Source organism: Diuraphis noxia, unplaced genomic scaffold (assembly GCF_037042655.1).
Source record: "Diuraphis noxia isolate RWA-SAM2 unplaced genomic scaffold, SU_Dnox_SAM2 contig0001, whole genome shotgun sequence".
In the NCBI taxonomy this organism is placed as follows: domain Eukaryota; kingdom Metazoa; phylum Arthropoda; class Insecta; order Hemiptera; family Aphididae; genus Diuraphis; species Diuraphis noxia.
The window spans coordinates 86,036,012-86,059,999 of record NW_028301711.1 but is presented as its reverse complement, the minus strand read 5'-3'; the positions used below and the strand labels follow the sequence as shown (position 1 = coordinate 86,059,999).

At 30.4% G+C, this 23,988-nt stretch overlaps 2 pseudogenes; both read left to right on the top strand.

Moving 5' to 3' along the window:
* The first annotated feature begins 17,506 nt into the window (after positions 1-17,506).
* LOC107169214 (uncharacterized) lies at positions 17,507-19,325 on the top strand (annotated as a pseudogene).
* Positions 19,326-19,443: 118 nt separating this feature from the next.
* Positions 19,444-20,614, top strand: LOC149062272 (uncharacterized; annotated as a pseudogene).
* Positions 20,615-23,988: the final 3,374 nt, after the last annotated feature.

Genomic DNA, 23,988 nt, shown 5'->3' with positions numbered 1-23,988 from the left:
CAATTATAAGTAGCAAATACTCTATTTTGCGATAATAACTAATAATAATAATAATAATAATAACTACTAATAACTCGTTTTCTTATTATCGGCCGTCTTATCATAATAATAGACAAGTTAAACACGCAATCTATAAAGAGTTATTCAAACGGGGTACATTATTTTTTAATTGACACAAAACAACAAAGTACCTATATGACAATGGTTGTAAATAACATCACAGGCTTGCATTTTTATTTAATAATACCAAATACCACAGATTATGTTTGTAGTTTGTATAATCTGCGATAATACGATCAATACGGAATAAATCCAAACAAAGCCGTAAAGTTTTAATAAGTTAATGTGCAATTTTCTATTTGTTTTTTATTTTCAATATTCATAAAAATTCCAAAAACCAGAACAAACGAAAAGGAGGACATGAGAGGGAACAAAATAAAAATAAAAAGCTCTTGTCTGTGGTTGGGAAAAATTGTGAAAAAATTAATTAATATTTCAAAGTTAGGTATTGACATATTGTAGTATGCAGAGTTGGGCAAAATAATATTATCTAGTTAATTATTTGAATTAGTATAATTTGGAATAAAAAAATATATTTTTATAGTAAAATATTATATAAATAAAATTGTATTTAAATACCCCCTACTCTGGTAGTATGTTATTACTTTTAATTTAGGTAAATTTTTAAATTTTTGTCAATGCATAATATATTATACTCATGCAAATAAGCTGATGGTATTACTTTTCTTATTTAAGAAGTAGATAACGCTGTCATTACTAACGAGTTGGGCAGTAAAAGTAATTTACTAAGCAAATTGTTATTGTAAAATATTATTTAATACATTTCCTAAAACAAGAAGCTTAAGTGTTTTTATAATATATAAGTATATAAAATAAATTTCTATAGTAGTGATATATTTGTGTTAATATAAAATAATATCTGTGTTCAGTTATAAGATTACTTAAAGCCGGTTAGAGGGAGTTTTTTAGTTCAAATACTTGATATTATAATGAATAAACATTTTTATGGTTGATACCTATTACCTACTTTACAATAGAAGCTAGGAAGCATATAAAATGTGTATGATAATAAATTGATAATATCTTCTAGCAATATGTAGGCTAAATAAATTGTTTTATACTTCACCCAATCAAAAAATGGTAAGCACGCATCTAGCAGTAAGACAATAAATGGTAAGAAATTAAATTTGAAAAAAATGGCCTGAAAATATCTGTTTGCCCGGTAAGAATTGTTGAGCCACTCCGCCCCTGATTGTATCAAATAATATTTAATACATAATAATATTATATTATATTTACTTTGAGCGTCAATGACTCAATGCTAATAGAATTCCAAAAATCATCTAAAATTTTGCGTAGCTTTAATTCAATATATGGATTAGTCTGTTATAATCTTCGGGCTCATGTTTATCAAACCTACTTGTATTTTTTTTTAACTTTTAACAGATAATCATGTTAACCACACAAATACTTCCCCAACATTTTTTGAGAAGTGTTTTTTAAATATTTAAAATACTTTTTTGTGCGTATTATTCCTGAATATTAAATTTCTTTTCACTTTTTCGATATTTTTATTTACACTTCAAGAAATATTGACTCTGTTACACAATTTAAAAATATTTTACCGTGTACATCACAAAGACAAGGAGGAAATACATTATTTTTAAAATAAAAACAAATTTTGGTCTGTGACAGGAGTGTTAGCTCATTTATTATAATGTTCTTCACAAGTTCAATACTCAAAAGATAAATAAATAAAATAATTATAGGTAGAGAAGATTAAGATCAGATTCCGTAAGAAGCCCGATTTTTAATTTTTAAATTTTACGTCCAAAAAATAATTCGAAAAGCTAACTAAACGGGCATGGTTTAACATGAAATATTATACTAAGTTTTACAGATATCAAAAATCGAGCATCTTACAGAATCAGATATGAAAAATATTTTCTTTATTATTAAATAAATATAAAATAATTGGCGCAAAAATAAATTATGAAGATTAAATAAAAAGGTTTAATAAATAAAAAAATTCACACTCAGCATACCGCGTACGTTGAGCAATGAGCAGCAAAACAATAACAATTAACAGTAATTCGGTACGAACTACGCTGAACAGTGTCAAAAAAGTCAGTGATGCGTAGTTAATAAACAATAATTTCTTATAAAGCCTTATTTTCCCTATCCGTGGTGACACTGATTTGAGGTAGGTTTTGATTTTTGACATTTTTGAGAATTACATTGGCCGAATAGGGAGTGCACCATCTGGTTTTATATAATCTGTGTTATTACACTATTAAGGATGATTCACACTAGTCAGACACGTACCGACAGACACCGTAGTACCATACCGATGGAATATACGTAACGACCGTCATTGTTAACATACTCACATTTTCGCTCCAATATCATTAAGTGCCTACACAAGTTTCCCTGTTTTTCCATTTTCTGTATATTTTAAGTTTGAAATATGTTTAAACATTTTACTACAAGCGATTTGGCAATGATTGCTATTGCCCTAGACGAAGAAGAAGAAAGGAATGTACAACAAAGAATATGGGTTCATGATATTTTGTTAAAACGGCACATTGAAGGTGAATTCGTAACTTTGTATGACCAATTAACTGACCACGAAGAAATTTTTTTTAAATATTTTCGTATGACAAAAATTCAATTTAATGTACTTTTATCGAAAATTAAAAACATAATTAGAAAAAAAAATACGTGTTTTCGGAAAGCCATATCACCAAGAGAAAAACTTGCAGATTGTTTAAGGTAAGAAAGTATGAATTTCGTAACAAATTATTACACTTACTTAATGATACAATTAATTCTAAATTTTTAAATTTAAAAACCTACTTTTCCAAAATAAATCACATTAATAATTTACATTATTCTTTGCACTAAAATTAACTTAATTTAGATACTTTTAAATAAAATTAACTTTAATTAGTAAATACGTTAATCTTAAAAAAAGGTAACTAATTAAGTTAAAAGTTAATTTGTAAAAAATTAATTAACTTAATTTTAACTTATTAACTCGTTAATGCCCAGCATTGGTTTTAGTACCAGAATTTGAAAGTTTAGGCATTTGCATTATTTTTTTGGTCATAAAATTACATTTTGTCAAATTTATTTATTTAAGTTTTTAAAATAAATTTTTTTTCATAGATTTTTGGCAACTGGAGATTCTTTTCAAACCATCTCTGCTATTATATCTAACTTAAAAGAAGAATGTATGCCAATGCCGAAAGAAGATGATTGGAAAACCATATCTAATGAGTTTTGGGAAATATGGAACTTTCCCAATTGCATTGGTGCATTGGATGGTAAACATGTTGTCATTGAAGCTCCACCAAATAGTGGTTCACTTTATTTTAATTACAATAAAACATTTTCGATCGTTTTAATGGCTTTGGTTGATGCGAAATATAAATTTATTGCGGTGAATATTGGGGCTTATGGGAAAAGTAGTGATGGTGGAATTTTTTCCAGTTCAAAAATGGGTAAAGCGTTTGAAAAAAATAAATTTAATGTACCTGATGGCCGAGTTCTGCCAGGAACAAATGAAGTTTTACCATACGCAATAATAGGAGATGAGGCTTTTCCTTTAAAAAGTTATATTTTAAGACCATACCCAGGCATACAAATTCACCGTGATGAAACTAAAAAAATATTCAACGAGCGACTATCACGTGCGAGAAAAGTTGTATAGGATGCATTTGGTCAGCTGTCACAAAAATTTCGTGTATATCAAAGACGCTTAAAATCATTACCGGAAAATGCGGATAAGATAATTTTCACTACCTGTATTTTACATAACTTTATAAAAAGTGATAATGATAATCAATTTGCATCATCAATGTCCGAACAACTACCTAGACATATTACAAATATTTCAAATCAAGGAGGAAGCGCACCACAAGTAGCATTCGAAGTGAGAGAAAAATTCAAACAATTTTTTAATTCACCTGCTGGTCAAATCCATTGGAGCTAATCAATTAAATGAATGTATGTTATTTTTAAATACTTTTTAATAACTTAAAATTATTAATTATTTATAATGTGTTTATACAAATTAATTAAATTAGTAAAATCATTTATCATTTATTATAGATGTACGATGTTTTTTTTATAATTCTTGAAAATATAATCACCAATTATATGCATAGACACATAGTATAATATAATATATCAAATATTGTTATTAACTTTTTTAATAATGTGTTAAGAACTTGTATTAAATTGCCAAGCTTTTCGACCCAACGAATAAAATTTAATTGATATTTAAAAAAAAAAACCAGCTCAAAACGTTTCATCAAAATACTTTGAAAATGTTGTTAGGTATATCTGGTGTAACTCTAAAAAAAAAATACCGTAGATACATGTAATTTTCACTAAATGTTTATATAAGCATTTAATATACACCATAAAATGTTTAAAATATTTCGAGAAGTTTTCAGCTGTTAACGGGCATTTTAAGTTTCTAATTTTTTAATGATTTACATATCAATAAAATTTTATTCGTTAGGTCAAAAAGCTTTAAAATACAAATCTCCTAATATATTGCTACAATGGCAATTGAAAAATATTAAAATAAAATTTATATCATAGTCATAATTTTATTTTATATGCATTTCAAGTTTGAATTTTGACAAAATACGTACAAATCACGAAAATGTGCGAAATGTATTATATATTTTAGCTAATATTACCAGGTATGCCTAAAGAAGTTGAAATGTTTTTCCAGCAGGATTCTTTGTACACATGATCACTATATTTTTTGTGTGACAATGCATAGAGGCATTCTTGGTCTCTGACGCGTTTAATTAATAACTTTAGGTTCATCACGTATGAAAAATATAAACAAGCGAGAACACTGAGAACAGTAAAAAGTTATAAGTACAATAAGTATGTACTTCAAAGTTCAAAAGTTAGTGAATGTGAATAATCTTCCAGTGAATGACAGCCAACGGATAAAATATGTCTGTTGTTCATTCACACTTATCATACAGCCCGTTCAGACCAGATCAGACACGACCCGTCCCGACAATACATTCTCGCGCGGAATGTCGGATGGACCCTGTCGGTTCGATACGTGTATGAAAGGAACGGAATCGTTAAAATGTGAATTGTTTATATTTAAACAAATATTAAAATATTTTTCGGAACGGTACCGTACGGTGTCTGTCGGTACGTGTCTGACTAGTGTGAATCATACTTTACAGTCGAGATTCGGGACAGTCTTAAGGCCTTGTCAAACAGAACGCGTTATAACGCGCGTTAAAGCGTTATCAACGTCGCGTTATAGACCGTCGCGTTGTATTCAATTACAAATCATATCGACCGTCAAACATGGCTCGTCAGCGTGATTAACGCGGCGGTAGAACGCGACGTTGTACAAAATTACAAAATCACGTGCGATACAGCGTTATTTTCGGCGAGGAGTACATACCGCAGACACAACACAACATCCCAATCAAGGCCCCTGATAGTTCTATTATAAAATAAATATAAAATATTATATACTATATAATAAAACACAACCACTATTTCAATTCATTGTTGCAATAGCTGTCGTTCCGTCGTTGTCGATGAATATTACACTATGACAGAACAACTCATTGAATTGGTGAGAAAATATACGTTTCTGTATGATACTAGTAGCAAAAATTATAAAAATGTTGGTTTGAAGGATGAGACTTGGAAAAATATTGGAAACGAATTGAATGAGAATGGTATGTAAAAAATGTTATATATAATTTATATATTATATTATGTTAAATATAAAATAATAATATGTATAAGTATGAAATGTGTTTTATTTACCAATATAATAATTATTAATTGAATTGTATTAATTATAATAATTATTTTATTATAAAGCTATTACAAAAGTTATTACAATGTGCATTTTATTGGTTAAAGTAATTTACAAATTTTTCTCGAACTTCGAATGCAGCAGTTGATGATCTGCGATTTGTTGGTCTTGCTGAAGTAAGCCTGTGAATGTCATGTGGGGTTTCAATGTCGTTGACAACAGTTGTACTTTGTTTCATTTTAATAAAATTGTGCAAGCAACATGTGGCTTTCACTACATGTACGGTCGTTTGTACATCACTTTCAATAGGTCTTAAAAAAATTCTCCATTTTTGTGTTAGTATACCAAACACATTTTCTACTACACGTCTTGCTCTACATAGCCTTTCATTAAATGTTCGTTTTCTTTCATCATGAAGGACTGCCGATCTCGGAAAAGGGCGCAAGAGATAAGTTTGCAATCCAAAACCCTCATCGCCTATTAATACATGTGGAACTAATTCAGTCGTACCAGGTAGTGCCTTAGGAGGTAACAGAGATTTCCGTTTTATGTATTCATTATAAAATAATGAATTTTCAAATATACCACTATCACTGTGGCGCCCGTAACTGCCAATATCTACCATGATAAATTTATAAAATGGATCCACAATTGCGAGGAGTACAATAGAAAAAAACTGTTTGTAGCAAAAGAAATCTGATCCACTTTAGGAGGACACTTTATAGATATGTGTTTGCCGTCGATGCTGCCTAAACAATTTGGAAAATTCCATACTTCTTTGTAACCGATCTCGGAGTTTCTCCAAGTTTCTTCCGTAGGTGTAGGCATATATGTGGGTTGTAAGACATTCCAAATTTCTGTACAGACTTCCTTCACTATTATGCCTACAGTTGTACGTCCGACACGAAATGAAAATCCTATAGTCTGATAGGAGTCACCTGAGGCCAAGTACCTAAAAAAATTACTTTATATCTAACACCGTTTTATATTAAATCATTATTTTACGCGTGAATTTTTAAATTTTCAAATTTTTACTATTCATTATCGTAGAATCAATATATTCATCTTTACATTCAGAATCTTAAATAAATAAAAATTATATTGTTTTATTACCAGACGAAATTATAAAAAAAAAATGGAAAAGCCTAAGAGACAACTATTTACGATACAAAAAAGACATAAAAGGTACAACAGGACAAGCCTCTAAAAAGTATCAAAATTGGCCGTGGGCAAGTCAGTTACAATTTTTAGACAAAACTTTAGCTCCAAGACAAACGACATCCAATATTGCAACTGACATTCCATTAGAGGTACAGACACAAGAATTAACATCTCCTTCACAGATAACTTCTCCACAGGCATCAACATCATTTTTAGATGTCGAAGAATCGGATGATCCAGAATTACACTCGCGTACTGATTCTACATTACCAGCACCGAAGAAAATCAAAACAAATAGTAAAGAACCTAACGATCAGCATGTTGGTGTAAACAAAGTCATTAGTTATCTGGAGAATAAAAAGAAACCTACACATGATAGTGTCGACCACTTATTTCTCAGTTATGCAGGAACCTTCAAAAAGTTTTCAGAGAGAAATCAAATACAGATTACTAACTAGAACTTGCTAAATTATTCGGTGACATGGAATTAAAAGAACTAGATGAACGCGGCCCTTCAAGTTCACTTTCCATGCATTCTTCAATCAGCAATTATTCAATCGACTATGATTTTCTTCAACCAAAATCAAATGTATTTAAAAACGTAATGTCATCATCAGAAAACTGTTCTAAAGGGTATACTTATGATTAGAGCTCGGATTTCTATGCAATTGCATATTTTTTTCCTTTTAATATTTTTGGATTGTTGTCAGTTATCTCCACGAATCATCATAATTTGAAGCTAATGGAGAAATTCGCTTCCTCTTTTGTTGACTTCCAGCTATTGCATATAAAAGTAAAAGTACTTCTTCGTCTGAACTACTGAACATATTTTTAATGTAAACTATACCGTCTATACCTTGCAAACGTACTAACAACACTGCTATAAATTATAATATCAACTACTATCAACCTATCAACCTACCTATTTTAACGCGACGCTTTGGTTTCTGTCTGACGTATGTAACGTCAGCGGTAGCGTTAATAACGCGACGATAATAACGCGACGTGAATAACGCGCTCTGTTTGACAAGGTTTTTAATTAAACCGTTGTCATATCTATTGATAATAATTTTATATTTATCATTAGTCATTCTTATTTAGCTTGTCGTCTGTTCAAATTGTCGCTTGTGTTTTACACTTTTACGTTGATTTGTATTGACGTCTTCATTTAAATTTATGTACGAGTGTTGCAGTTTTTTTTTAATAAACATTATTACATTAATTACTTTTGGAGTTATGTATCCAGTGACAGACGTGGTAGTTATGTTGTTGGAGACGCCGTTTCGACGTTAGAATTCTGATAATAAAAGTGATTTACTAAAAGTTGGCAAGTCTATTCCGATTTTGTCAGCTTTGGCTCCTGACAAGAAACTATGTAAGGTATTCTGTTGGCCATTTAATCCAAATTTATATCAAAAACACTCTTGGTTATGTGGGAGTCATTATATACAAAGTGTTTTGTTGGCCATGTTTGTTGTTGGGTAAAATGAGTTCTGTGTGGAACACTGTTGGGTATTATGATTTAAAAAATTTATCTAGGGGTATACAAATGCATCAATCATCAAAAGAACATATTCATAATCATTTAGGGTTAAAAAACCTAGAAAAAAATTGCTTTACTATACTAGATGTTGTTAATGAACATGGTAATTTGTTTAAAAAAAATTATAATGAAAATGTGAGATTGAATCGTTTATTTATGGAGCACTTAATTGATTTGGTTTTATTTTTGGGAAAACAAGAGTTGGCATTTAGAAGTCATGATGAAAGCAGTGATTCATAAATAAAGGGAATTTTAGAGAGTTGTTTGATATGCATATTATTAGGTGTTCTCATTATAATAATATAAAAAACATATTTTCAGGTATGTCCAAGTCCATACAAAATGATTTAATTTCATGTATTTCTGAATTTTTAACCCAGGATCACTCGCGTGTAGTCTTTTAGGCAATTGCTTTTTTCTAACAATCTGCTTGATTTTATACGAATTTTTGAACTGGGGCATATCCGTTTTATTACAATATTACAATGCATCCCAGCGGTAAATAGCAAACTTACCTCCCCCGTGGCCGTAATTTGGACTTGTACGGTTCATAAACACTATGGGACAATAGTAGAAGTGCATAGGAATGTACTCATACCACTTTCATAGCTCTAAGTCAAAAATTGGATTTATTACGATGATATAAGGAAAAACTGATAATTCGTGAATGGGGGGGGGGGGTACTGAGCACATTTCGTTTTATTAGATGTCCACTTTGAAAATTCACCAAAAATCCAATTCTCGTACTATCATTATGAAAATCACATCGTTAGATAGGTAAAAGCGTTGGCTACTTGGTGTACAAGTTTCAAAAATAAGGATTAAGAATTACGTCGGTCAGAACTTATAACTGAAAAAAGGAAATTTTCGATCTGCAATTCCGCGGTAAATCCTATACTTACCTTCCGGACGGCTGATATTTGGACTTGTTGTTCTCAAAAACACAAAGGGATGATAGTGGAGGTAACGAGAAATGCACTCATACCGTTTTCATGTCTCTAAGTCAAAACCCTGATTTTATACGAATTTTTAAACTGGGGCATATCCGTTTTATTACAATATTACAATGCATCCTAGTGGTTAATCACAAACTTACCTCCCGTGCGGCCGTAATTTGGACTTGTACGGTTCAAAAACTCTATGGGACAATAGTAGAAGTGCATAGTAATGTACTTATACCCCTTTCATAACTCTAAGTTGAAACCCTGATTTTATATGATTTTTTGAACTGGGACCTAAACGGCCGTTTCCGACTCCCCCGCGCTCGCTATACTTCCCCGCCAAAAAACTTCCGAGATAATCATTTCCGCAAAAATTTGAAAGTGGCAACCTGATCAGTGGTACGTGCACTACAGATTGCATTGCAATCCGGCAGCAAGGCAGCTGTGCCCCAGTTCAAAAAATCGTATAAAATCAGGGTTTTGACTTAGAGTCATGAAATTGGTATTACTGCATTTCTCGTTACCTCCACTATCATCCCTTATTGTTTTTGAGAACAACAAGTACAAATAACGGCCGTCCGGCAGGTTAGTATGGGATGATACATATATACAATATCATTATACAATATATTATATACACTCTTAGTCTGTTTCCACATACCCCCGCGTAAGTGGAGGGTCATTTTCCCTTCGATACTTTACAATTTAACACTTCAATTCTGTAGTGCACGTCCCACTGATCAGGTTGCCACTTTCAAATTTTTGCGGAAATGAATATCTCGGAAGTTTTTGGGCGGGGAAGTCGGAAACGGCCGGTTAGGTCCCAGTTCAAAAAATCATATAAAATCAGGGTTTTAACTTAAAGTTATGAAAGGGGTATGAGTACATTACTATGCACTTCTACTATCGTGTCATAGAGTTTTTGAACCGTACAAGTCCAAATTACGGCCACGGGGGAGGTAAGTTTGTGATTTACCGCTCGGTTGCAACCAAAAAAATCACAAACTTACCTCCCGGTTGGCCGTAATTTGGACTTGTACGGTTCAAAAACTCTATGAGACGATAGTAGAAGTGCATAGTAATGTACTCATATTGTTTTCATGACTCCAAGTCAAAACCCTGATTTTATACGGTTTTTTGAACTGGGACATATCGGTTTTGCCACCAGATTGCAATGCATCCCAGCGATAAATCCCGTACATACCTGCCGGGCGGCCGTAATTTGGACTTGTTGTCATCGAAATTTTAAACCCTCGTGACCTACGTTTTTTATCAACTAATCCTATAGAACATGACCCGGGGAGCATTTTTGATCCTCAGATAGGGTGTCGAGAAATCGATATTTACGGAGAAAAAATTTATTTTTGACTCATATGTTCTGAACATGGTGGTGGGATTGAGCACGGAAGTTTTTGGGCGGGGAAGATTAGCGGGCGCGGAGGAATCGTAATCTCACAATTCAAAAGTTCGTGGAAATTCGCTTGACACCGGTATATAATTCGGTGAAAAGCCCCTATTGCCATCGATGCATATTTCCACGAAGTATCCTCATATTTTCACCATTTTCTTTTAGTCATCGATGCATCCTTTGTGACACATTCAAAGCCGTATTAACCTTTATTTACCTGTGATCCGTATTTTTAGTTATTCGTTAATTCGCCTTCAAAGCGACAATAAATATGATTTTTTCTAAAAGAACAAAATTAATTTTTCTGCTTTCGGTGGCCACTATAAGAACATCATGTTTATCTTCGTCCTATAAAATTCATGATTTTAATACAGTCGACGATATCTGCCATTATGTTCAACCAAAAGATGCCTACGATAGACTTATTAGCAAGTAAATCATTTCAAGTATAACTCTAAAATGAATTGAGGTAAATACTTTCCTATACAATCGACACCCACTTGACCACCTTTTTATGTTTTTTTTTTTTTTCAAAGAATTCTTATTAAAAGTTACTGCGCATTATGGTAAAAAAACATATTGCAGTACCCGGACATATTTCCAATTCCAGTTCTTGGCAGAAATTTAAAACAGTTGAAAAAGCCAAGAAAAAAATTGAATCTTGTAAGCAAAAAAATTAGTATTGATGAATTCAACTCTGAAGTAAAATGTTGTGCATGTCATGTACAAACAAAAATATAAATTAATAAAAAACTTTTTTTAGGCTGCAAAGTTAATTGCAAACGCAATGATTGAACTAATAAACTTAGGACATTGTAATGTAACCATAGATTTATTAAAAACCACATTAAAAAAAAATGGCCATTGCAATATAAATCTCCACAATCACTTGAGACATAATAGTCTTATACAAAACCATATTTTATGTCCCAAAAATGCAATAATAAACAATACAAAAAACACAATTCAAAATAAAAAAGTAAATATTATAATACAACAACATTATCAATTAACATACAAAGACAATATACAAACAATTACAAATCAATACTTTCAAAACAATAAACATTTCTCAAAAATTAAATTATCAAGATAAGCAGATCAAAAAAAAAATTATTAAAAAAACTTTAGAAAGCATAACAATAGAAAACATTATTCTGTATGAGAGAATTAAGTGAGTAAAAAAAAAAATATATAATTCAATTATGTACATTTAAAATAAATTTATCTACAGGGAATTTAAACATAACATTTATGAAGAAGTGGAGAGTGTCCTCCCAGAATTGGACTTAAAAATTAAATTTTATACTTACATTGACATGAATGAAATGAACCGTTTAATCTACAATATTATTGTGTCCGTGAAACTTGATGTGGAATTATTTGACCATAAAATGTCCCTACACCGCATTATTATCCACTTAATGCATATTGTACCATATGTGGTACATACTGGTTTTTTATTATTTGTGTCTAAAATAATTGAAATATTCCAAAACTGCATGCATGGCCAGATTCGGCACGAAAAGGCATATAAAAACTATGTAAGGTGCTGCCCTCTAGGATTAAAATTGTGCTGGCTATTACGAATAACATCATGAATATAATAATTATCATGTTATCAGTTGTGTTGTTGATTTCAAACAATGATAAGACATTTTTAAACGTACGAATTTCGTTAAAAAAATATGATCTCCTTCAAAATTTTACGCTCTATCCAACCATGGTAAGTACACATTTGTACATCAAATATTTGTTTAGATACAATCAAATTTGTGTATTTGCCAAATTTGGGACATCATGCACTTATGATTTCACTTTTGTGTGCTTTATAAATTATGTTATACCTAGTATTCGAAATATTCATACAGTTAATTTTTCCATTATAGGTGAAAATTAATTCAACTTCATTTTATTCACGTGTGCAAAGTATACCTGATAGCAGTTCAGACTCTGAATGGTCTGATGATGATGATTTATATACACCTATAATGGAAAAATTTATTTTATTATTAACTATAACTATAATTCAATTTATAATTATAATTTTTTACCAAAGGAGGTCACATGTTACTAATATATCATATTAATTGTTCTGGTTTGTTATAATCATAATAAATTATTAATAAACATTTAATATTATGTTCTTTATTTATAGCTGCTACCCATATTATTGTAGTTAGGTATTCCAAAAACATTGTGATACATAAAACATAAAAAAAAATGTTGGTAATGGTTAATGATGTACCTACCAAGTATGGTGCAAATACAATTAATGTTTATAATCATTGATACTGCATGGTGTGCCAAATATGGCACTTCCAAAAATATTGATAAGTGACTATTATGCATGGTGTGCCAAATATGGCACTTACAAAAGTATTGATAAGTGACTATTATGCATGATGTGCCATATTTGGTACACAATAAACTTTACATTATAACTTCCAAACTTTTAACTTTGAATTTTTTTTATTATTTTTCCCATAATCAGGGGAAAATTTTAATGAAGTAGATTTTTTTCCAGTCAAAAATAAAAAATCATGCAGAAAGGGGTTATATCATTCTTTAATGGGTTTAATCATAATGAATGGTAAGTCTCCATGTCTAAAGCAATAATTAATTTTATTAATATAAACATCATGATTCTGTTTAGCGAATTCTACTTTAAGTATGACCCACAAATATTTTTGTACATGAATAATGTAATTGAAGATTTCATAATTTGCTGCAAACTGAACAACATATATAAATTTATATCAAGAATGAGGCTAAATGAAAATAATGTGTATACTGAAAAAGGGGAGTTCATATTTTCGGTTACAGTCAAATATGAACTCCAAAAATTATTGTACAAGCTGGATGAATTCAAAAAATGTTGTTTGAATTTTGACTTCAACACTATACTGTGAGTGTTAATATTATTACTTGTTTGAAATCAATTGAATAATAAACTGTCGTTTATCATATAGCTTTGAACCGCTGAATGATGATCAGGTGATGATGGTTGATATGGGGGACCACTTAGACCTAACCTAACCTGAAGTTTTCCACAGACATCACAGCGACTAATACTTTCCCTAGGCGTTTTGACTATCAAGAGGTGATAGTGATGGCCATTATCACCAATCACCAATTTATGACTGTATTGATATGTGAACAAATAAATTAGAAACAAATATTAATATGTAAATATTTAATTTTCAGACCAAAGAATTATACAGAGAGTACCAGATAACAATTCAATACTTAACAATGCCATTCTCTATTATCGATGATATCCAATATAAAATTTTCAAAAAAACCATCAACAACCTTAAAAATAAAAACATAATTCAATCAGTTCAACAATCTTCTAAAAAAGCTTTAAAACACTTAATTAATTTAAATAGCACAGATATAATACATTTAAAAAAAACATGCATGCTATACAACAGAATAATTAATATGGATACAATAAAAAAATCAATAATAGGTAGAAACATCAATAATAATAATACTTTAAACTTACAATTAATGAAAAAAAAAATATAATAAATGAACTGACAATACAAAATTTTAATATTCAATCTTCACAATTCACGGTATTGTATAAAAACACAAAAAATAAATATAAACCTAATGACACCTCAACCAACTCCAGAACGCATAACGCAGATTAAAGACACCCCGAAACGCTTGGTATAACCATGCTACAAATTTTACAAAAGGTAATGAACTATTTCATCAATCACAATTATCTGGCACACCCAAGTCGTAGTTGCTGTAATTTTATTGTTTTTTTAAGGTCTATGCGAAGCGATGTTATGGGGATGCTGGGAAGGCTGGAGCTTTCTGAAAATAAAAAATTATAGATGTTACTTAAAGAAAATAAAACTAACCAATTATAGCATATACCTTAAACATTTTAATTATTTAGTTATTACGATTTCCACGTATATAGTATATTACCTTCTAATTTGTTTATCTTTTCTTCAGCCTGTTTGCTTTGTTGTATAGTTGCAGGTCCTGGCGCATATATTTTCCAAAATGGCAGCCTCCGTACACGTATGAATCATTCTTGCAGATGGATGTGATTGAGTACAACATATAAGTGTAATGTTCCACACTACCCAAGGGGTCTTACACATAAGCGCGTTTTTTTTTAAGTGGTATCGCCAACAGCCATAATCCACTGACAATTAGTTAGATTATACATAATTTATATTTTATATGAATGAAATCTACCAAAAGTATTCCACACCAAGTAGATAACATTGTAAAAAAATAGAACAGATGTACAATTCAAATGACACCTTTAATCAACTAGCGACAGAGTTCAACCAGTCTGAATAGACAAATGGAATGGTAACCGCATAGATACTCATTATTTAATCCAATTTACTTAGTAATCCTAATTTAATTAAATGTAAGAAACCAAAGTGTAACGGTATCATTATTGCAGTATGTGAAAAGTGTCACCTGGTGGCGTGTTGTACTCGGCAGAGCTTTTAGCACATTTAAATAATCTTAAAACTTATTTGTAACAAGCGGTCATCATCCGAAGACAGTGAAAGAGACATGAAAAAACCACTTGTTTACTCACAAGTCGTGATCGTTTAGTGGTAGTTTCCACAACGCTCTTATTTCCTTTAATTAATCATCGATATCGTTTTCCACGGAGTTTCCACAACGCTCTTATTTCCTTTATTTAATCATCGATGCTTCCTTTGTTACACATTTAAACTTTAAAGGTGCCTTAACGGTTTATCTGTGTTTCAAAATTTGTTTCAACGGTTATTTCACTTCCGACCGTCGAACAAAGAATATGAATTTTTCAAAGCGTACAAAGTTGATTTATGTTATAGCTGTTTCCACCAGCTTAACAAACAAATATTGTCCCTCTAACGACATAAGGTATGAAGAAAGCTCGTGGGTTATTTAGAAGGAACACAGAATAATATCGTCGAAAAACTAACAGGTGAGTATAAGTATATTTTTTATAAGTAGGATTGACCATCTTTTTTATGTTTTTTTTTTCAAAGACTGCTTGCAAATATCATTTAAAAAATATGAAGAAAAAAAGTAAATTTAATCCAGAATTATATCCAGCGGCACAACTCGGCAGTAATTTTAAAAAAAGTAATAGACCACGTAAAAAAAACAATCTGCCACAGAAAAGAAATAGTTTAATTGAATTCAATCATGTAAGTAAAATGTTGAGCATGTCATTAATGAAATAAAAATATAAATAAATAAAAAAATTTTTTTAAAGGCCGCAAAAATAATTTCAAATGCAATTATTAAGTTGAAAGAATTAAAACAATTGATAACAATAGAATTATTAAATTTATATCTACAAAAAACAGACATTTCAATATAAACACAGTAAATCATTTGATTTTAAAATCCCCCGAATCTGGGTCAATATAATCATCATGATGCATTGTTGATAACATTAAAACATTTTTATTTTTTTTAGGAACAGGGTATGTGCAAAATCTAATCCTATTAACTTCTCATAGCATTCTCACTGTGACAAGAGAAGTTGAAAATCAGTGTTTGTTTGCCTTCTCAGAGGTGATCCACGGATGCCAAACGCAAGGTTGAGTGATATTCAAAATGAGATGTTGAACAAGAACTTCTGTAGGAAGTCGCAATTTGACTTAATTTAGATTTCTTGGAGAAGTGACTTAATTTCAAAGATACATTACACTTTAAATCAATATGACTTCACTATGAATACTTCAATCGAAATTCACAAATTAACATCATATCACCTTCTCATCAAAGTTCTAATTTACTTGCATGATATATTAAGTATTGTTATTATAGACTTTCACATAGGGTACACAAGGGTTTACAAGGGTAAATACAATTAAAATACGTTGCACAAAGTTATTGCACCAATAAGTTATTGACCATTAGTCACTATTGATCCATAAATTTATAGGCACGATTTTGGTCCAATAAGTTTTATTGGCTCAATAAAATAAAATTAATGAAACCTTATCAACATAATACTGAGATATCAAATGAGGTATTTGTTTTCTACTATTTTCGAATAAAATTCCAATTAGCCAATTTGCATATAATTATATATTAACAAATTAATCAGAAAATAAGTACCTACATAGTTAAATCACATTATGAAATTCAAATATCTTCTGTTATCAACATCTTCATATTATCACAGAACAATATTATCAAAATAATAATGAACCATAACCTTAAATAATTGAACCACTCTGAACCATTATGGTATGTTGCTTAAAGTATAATAATATAAGTAATGATTTGTGCAACGATTTTTAATATTTATCTATCAATAAAATATTTTATCAAACCGATAAAACCTATAGAGCCAATAAGTTATAGGATCAATACATTTTTTTTTTTGTGCAACCGGCCCTAAACCTTTTTTATCAGTCCATGATCCACATGTGGTTCATTCATACATTTACCTATTTATATATTTTTTTTACTACATGCTATGAAATTCATAATAACCTTGTAGAACTGGTGAGATGATAAGCTTTCTAAAGCTTATAAATTTTCAATAGAGACTAATCAATTAACTAAACCACAAACCACATATGGACACTGAACGTCTGTACTCATTGGGATGTCGTGTTATGGCAGACTTAAAAATTAAATGTTGTTTCCAACCAGTCACATATAATTTTATTTTTCCAAATGACAAAGGCAAAAAATTAGTAAAAAGTGGACATTTAATTAACGTCGAAGAAATAAAACCGGCTACTAATCATATTGCACCTAGAATAAAAGGACTATGTATAAGGCAAACTTCTGTGTCTTATGATCCATAGACAGTTACTCTTGAAGTAAGTTAAATCAACAATACAGTGTTATATATCAAATTACAATAATCAATATGTTTATACTTGGAAGGAAGATAATGTACACATGTTTTAGACTATTTATTTTAATTTTATCACAAATTCACTGCTGTAAAGTATTTGAATACGTCTAAGATTTTTTTTATGTATATTTAAATGTTATCTTCTTCTTTAATATTTATTCTTTATATATTATTTAGATTGATGAAACTAGAAGAGTTAAAAATACATCTTGTGATTGTCCTGCTGGCGCAGGAGTAAAATGCAAACATATATGTGGATTAATTTACTGCATAAATAATGAGCAACTAATTTCTAAAACAGACTTGCCCCAACAATGGGAAAAACCTTCAAAGGCTGGAGAATTGGAGCAGGGGTACGACACTCTGTGTGTATTGGCAAAATCGGGTGACTGTGGCCTTGAATACGGTCTCCGGGAGGGCGAGGCATACGTTATCAATTAAATATATCATATCAATATTACCGCTGAACATTGATTACCACAAAACGATATTTGTAGTTTGTACAGTACTTAGTAATTTTACCAAGTTTGAATGTTTTAGCATTAAAATGTAAAATAAATTATTTAATCAGGGCCGGCGTTAGAGGGAGAAAAAACGGGGCATTTGTCCAGGACCTCGTGCTTAAATATATTTTGTATAGAAATCTTGCAATAAAATAAAACAATAATATAAGTAATATTATATTAAATATGTATAATATTTTGAAAAGCAACGTGGTGCGGTAACAAAACCTTTGTATACCTTAATATATATTTTGGAATATATGTTATCGAATAAAAACAAGTGTACCGGTTCAATATGTATTGCATTAACATTATTTTTCTAAGCACAGTACAAATGCAACTAATTTACTACAACATTACAGAACAAATCATGAATGTTACCGACAAACGATAATTCAAACACGTGTACAGGATAGGATAGAACGTTATCACGAGTGCGTAACAAATTTATAATCAGCAATTGACATATTAACTCGTTCAAAGTGAATCACTCATTATACTTCTGGTTTATATCAGTGAAACCCATCTTTAAGATGGTTTGATGATGTTTTTTAATCACTACGTCATAGATATAAAAGACAAAAAATAGGCCTGCCGTTCCTTCGGAAGCTCAAGGAGAAAAAAGGTTCGTCGTTGCCTGCCATCAAAAAATATTTGGCCGCCAACTACAAAGTCGATCCCGCCAAGTTGGCACCTTTCATTAGGAAATTTTTGAAAGCTGCAGTCGCCAACGGTACCGTCGTTCAGACCAAAGGCACCGGAGCTTCGGGACATTTCAAATTGTCCGTCGCTGAGGCCAAACCGAAAAAGGTCGTTGTAGCCAAAAAGAAGAAATCCGTCGTCAAAAAAGTCGAAGCCGCCGGAACACCAAAGAAGAAGAAACTCCCTGCCACAAAGAAACCCGCGACCGGCAAACCAGCAGCCAATAAGGCAAAAAAAGCTGTTGCACCCAAAAAACCAAAGACTGTTAAAACGAAGAAGTCCCCTGCCAAAGCAAAAAAGCCAGCTGCCGTCAAACCAAAGTTGAAAAAGACTCCAACCAAAAAAATCGCCGCACCCAAGAAGTAAAATCAAAATAATCATATTTACTTTTTCCCTTCCGTTTATACAACGGTCCTTTTCAGGACCACCAATTAATATATTTCCGTTATCCTTATCCACAAAACACACTATGAATAGTATTACAATGCATGGACTAAAATACAATCAACTAATTGGTAATTTTTTATATAGGTAACACGAAAAATAAAAGAATTATTTCCGGATGAGCGGAGGTACCAAAAGCCGCGTTCATATGGACCAGATGCCGATTACGGTTTAGCTGAACCTCTCATAGAAATTTTGAAGCTGAATAATTGGAATCCAAAAAATTAATGCTTCTTACAGGCTTACAGCATTGAATGGTGTCAATTTTTAACAAGTTGAAATCGATACCCGAGAACAAAGTAACAATGAAAAATGGTTTTATGAAAGAAAAATACGACTTACAAGCACTGCGTTTTGGACAAATTTGTACACATCAAGTAAAAATACAGTATATTACATACTTTACGCCCCAATTTCTCAGTCAAAATCGCTAAAATACGGACGAGAAGTAGAAGACAGCACGTAAAAAAGCGGAATTAATTATAAAAAAAAAAATTGAAAATTGTGGTTTGATCATTGATCCTAATGATCCATATTTAGCAGCGAGTCCTGGCAAATCATTTTTTTTTATTGCCATGTATTTCGAAAAAAAAAATATATCCTTAAAATATTTTAACATTTTTTTTATTATAGATGGTTTAATTGAAAACGATGCTGTAGTAGAAATCAAATGCCAATATGTTGCTCAAGATACTACTAGTGCTATAGAAGCGGTTATCAATAATCTTGTAAGTTATTTGTATGTTACAATGAAATATGATGTAATAATAATTACTAATTAGCAATATATATGATATAATATGAATTTTTAGTTATAATACTGCAGTATTGTGAATAATAAAATTAAATTAAAAACCGAACATGCATATAACTACCAAATTAGGGGGCAATTACCATATAAGTCGTTGAAAATTGTGTTATTTTGTTGTACACGCGAATAATTGGACAAACATCGAAACAATTCTTTATGATTCTACATTTTGGGAATCTAAAATGGTTCATAAACTTAAAGCGTAAGTTAAATATAAATTTATAGTTAATAATTTCAATTAAGACTTATTATAGTAAAAAATAATACTATAACATAAAATATTTTTAATGTTATTTGTTTTAGATTTTATTTACAATGTTTACTATCGGAAATAGTACAACTACTTTACCCAACTAGAATGCTAAAAAGTGATATACAAGAACGAGAGAAAGCCAAGTAATATAACTAGTAGTGTGGTAACTACATAAAGTTTTATAAATAAAAATAAGAAATACCTAACTTTATTAGTTATTACTTGCATTATAAACTGTATATAATTATATTTCCATAACCAATTATTTCCTTTCGGAAAAATTTTGTTTTATTGTATTGGTATCAGTATGCATATTAAAGTAAACAAGAGTTTTATTTATTAATTACAAACTAATAAATATATTATTGAATACACGCGTAATTCATAATATCTTTGTTATTACTTATTAGTTATTAGTAAATCGCAGATTTCAAATTATTATAAGTAACATAGGTAGAAAGGTAGAACCTTATAAATAATAGATGATTGATGCATGAAAAATGTATAATGTTCAGAAATACGCAAAAAATGTAACTTAAAAAATATACCCATGTGGTAGCGGTATAATGTAAAATAGGTATCTAATATTATATTAAATTAATTAATGATAATGCAGCATAATATACGTGTAACGTATATGCACTGTATATTTACTCGATCCGTCACAGAGGAAGGTTGAGAAAATAATAAACATCGCTCCTGAATGAGCACAATCGTTGGCCGGCCGCCGACGACGAGTGGTGAGTGCGGCTTGAACGTCGCGTGCTTGGGCATCACGAAAACACCTAACAGCGCATTCTCTCGGTCGTTGTATGCGTTTTGCTTTCGGTCCTCTTAAATATAAAACTATAAAACTTCAGACGAGAAATAAATAAAAAAAACAAAAACTATAATTAATAATAATATTACAAATTTACAACTGTCATTCTATGATATTGACGGGTTGTACAGATCAGATGTACGCATAGATTAGTATCCGGCCGCGGCAGTTGTGGCGCAGGGAATTCCAAATTCGTTATCGATAATAATTTATCATCTAGTATAATATGCGGAGGAAATACGTTTGGGCACATTTACCCAAAACAGAACACTTTTGGGCGTAAATCCATAACACGTTTGGGCAAATTTATTTCTTTGCATATATTAACATATTTAATTAAATCTAAGCCTATTAGCGTTACCCAGAAGACATTTTATAAAATTACTGATTATAATTTGAATGGAAAGATTCTGGGCCATTAGTTGTTCTTGGGTATGTTTGTGGCTCTTCAGCCCAAATAAAAGGTGGAAAATGCAAATCTTCTGATGTATAATTGTCAAGTATATAATCAGTAAAATCTGTTACATCGAGCGGCACTATAGAGATAAGCTCAATAAAACCACATTCAACCTCATCAAATGTTAAAGAACTCAAGCCAAAAAAATTTTGAAGCCAAACACCTGTCTCTGTTTTTTTAATAAAGATTTGCTACTTTGTATTTTACGAAACCAACTTTAGTGTAAGTGAAATCGGCAGCCAATTATTCGACAATTGAGGAAAACATTTTTAGCTGATATATGAGCTGATTTTTCAAAATCCAAGTGGAGAAGAAATTTAACTTCAAAACTTTGACCAAGAAGTTCTAGATATAAATCTTTAATTGTAGTCCAAAATGTTGAATACATTTCAGTTGATTTTGATTTTAAAAATGCATAAATTACCGGTACATTAAATTAATTTTTCCAAATATGCACAGTGCACATTTGTAAACAAAATTTCACCGGTTTAGTAAGTATACACAATGTGTATTAGATGTATCAGTATTACACATACTGTAAAAATTTAATAATAATTTTCATACTCATAATTGATAATTTTAATGTTCCACAATATTGTTTATTATATGGTTGCAGTCAAGTTGCAGATTTTATTCAAAATAATTTTTTGTTTCGTAAGTTCGTAATTACTTCAAACGTACTATGTGGCTAGTAGTACATTTTACGTTGGACGACACCACGGTGGAAGTGGTTCCACATAAATGGTTAGATATTATTGTGCATGGCCAAAATTTACAAAAAAAAATAGGTGTCGAAAGAGAGAAAATAATTAGTTAATAAAAAATTAATTAATTAATAAAAAATAATTAATCACTTATCAGAAATAAAATAAAAGCAAATAAAAAAGAATTTAATTTCTTTGAGGCTCGTGTTCTCTCCAGCTCAATTGGTAAGTTTAATATATTAATATTTTTAATTCATTCTTCATTGTTCTATGATTTGTTTAGATAATATATTTTATATACTAGATAATTATAGACCAGGGATGGGGAACCTTTTTGTACCAGCGTGTCAAAGAAAAATGTTGGTTGGATTTTGTTTTCCTTGTGTGTCAACTAGTTTGATAACCCTTCTTTAAACTTAAAAATTTCTACATCTATAGTTTGAATGATAAAAACACAAGTCAAGTATTATATTAGCAAACAATTTAAATATATTAGATACCAAAAGTATAAGTAACACGTAAGTATGTAAAAAATTTAATTTATAAAAAATAAAAAATATTGAAACGTTAAAAAATACAATTTATATATATGAATTTTTAATGAGAACTTTGTTGCTGCATTTTATTGGCTAATGAATCAATTCTTGGACTGTAACTGGTTGGTTTTAGTTGAACACGCGCTTCACTTAAATCAGTTCCAAGACGATTCCTTACAGTCGACTTAATAAAATTCATTGAAGAAAAAAGCTGCTCACAGGCATATATGTCATTATAGATAAAATGTTTTGAGCGTTTGAGTTTTAAATTTTTATGAAACCGCGTAATGATAACGATTTATCCTCAAACCAGGTATATGTATATTTATGATAATATAAGATATTATGAATTATGATAACTACATGCAATGTTTTTGGAAAAATAGATTAACCACGCCTTATGCAAAATGCGTTTTAATTGAAAAATAAAATATTTGTTTCAAAATAGAATATATGACAAATTGACAATATTTAAATATAATATATCCTTGACTGACAAGTCATCTCCGTTCAGAATCGTTTTTCGTATACAATGATACCTATCATTGCATTCAAATTTAATCCCATCCATTACAGTAACCTACTGTATAGCAGAGCGACATCCACGACTTACCCGCTTTTTTAAAAATTATTTTCAAATTATATAAGTAATCAATTAGAGGAATTATAATTTATTCTAACACTGAAATATTTTTTTCAAAAATAGTAGATTTGAATCCTTTAGAAGGATTTCTAGAATTCAAAAAATCGAACAATCTGTCTACAATCCTACAATACTCACTTGTAGCATTGGAACTGCCAAAATTTTTATAATTTATAGATCTTAAAAAATAAAGAGCATCAGATGTAGAAGAACTTAGAGTTTGTGCTGCATATTTAACTTTCATATCATTATTTTTCCAATGTACATGATTTTTTCTTAATTTATTGGCTAGCTTCAGTGTTAAACTGTGTTGTACCTCAAATAATTCTTCAATATAGAACCATTTTACTAAACCAGAATT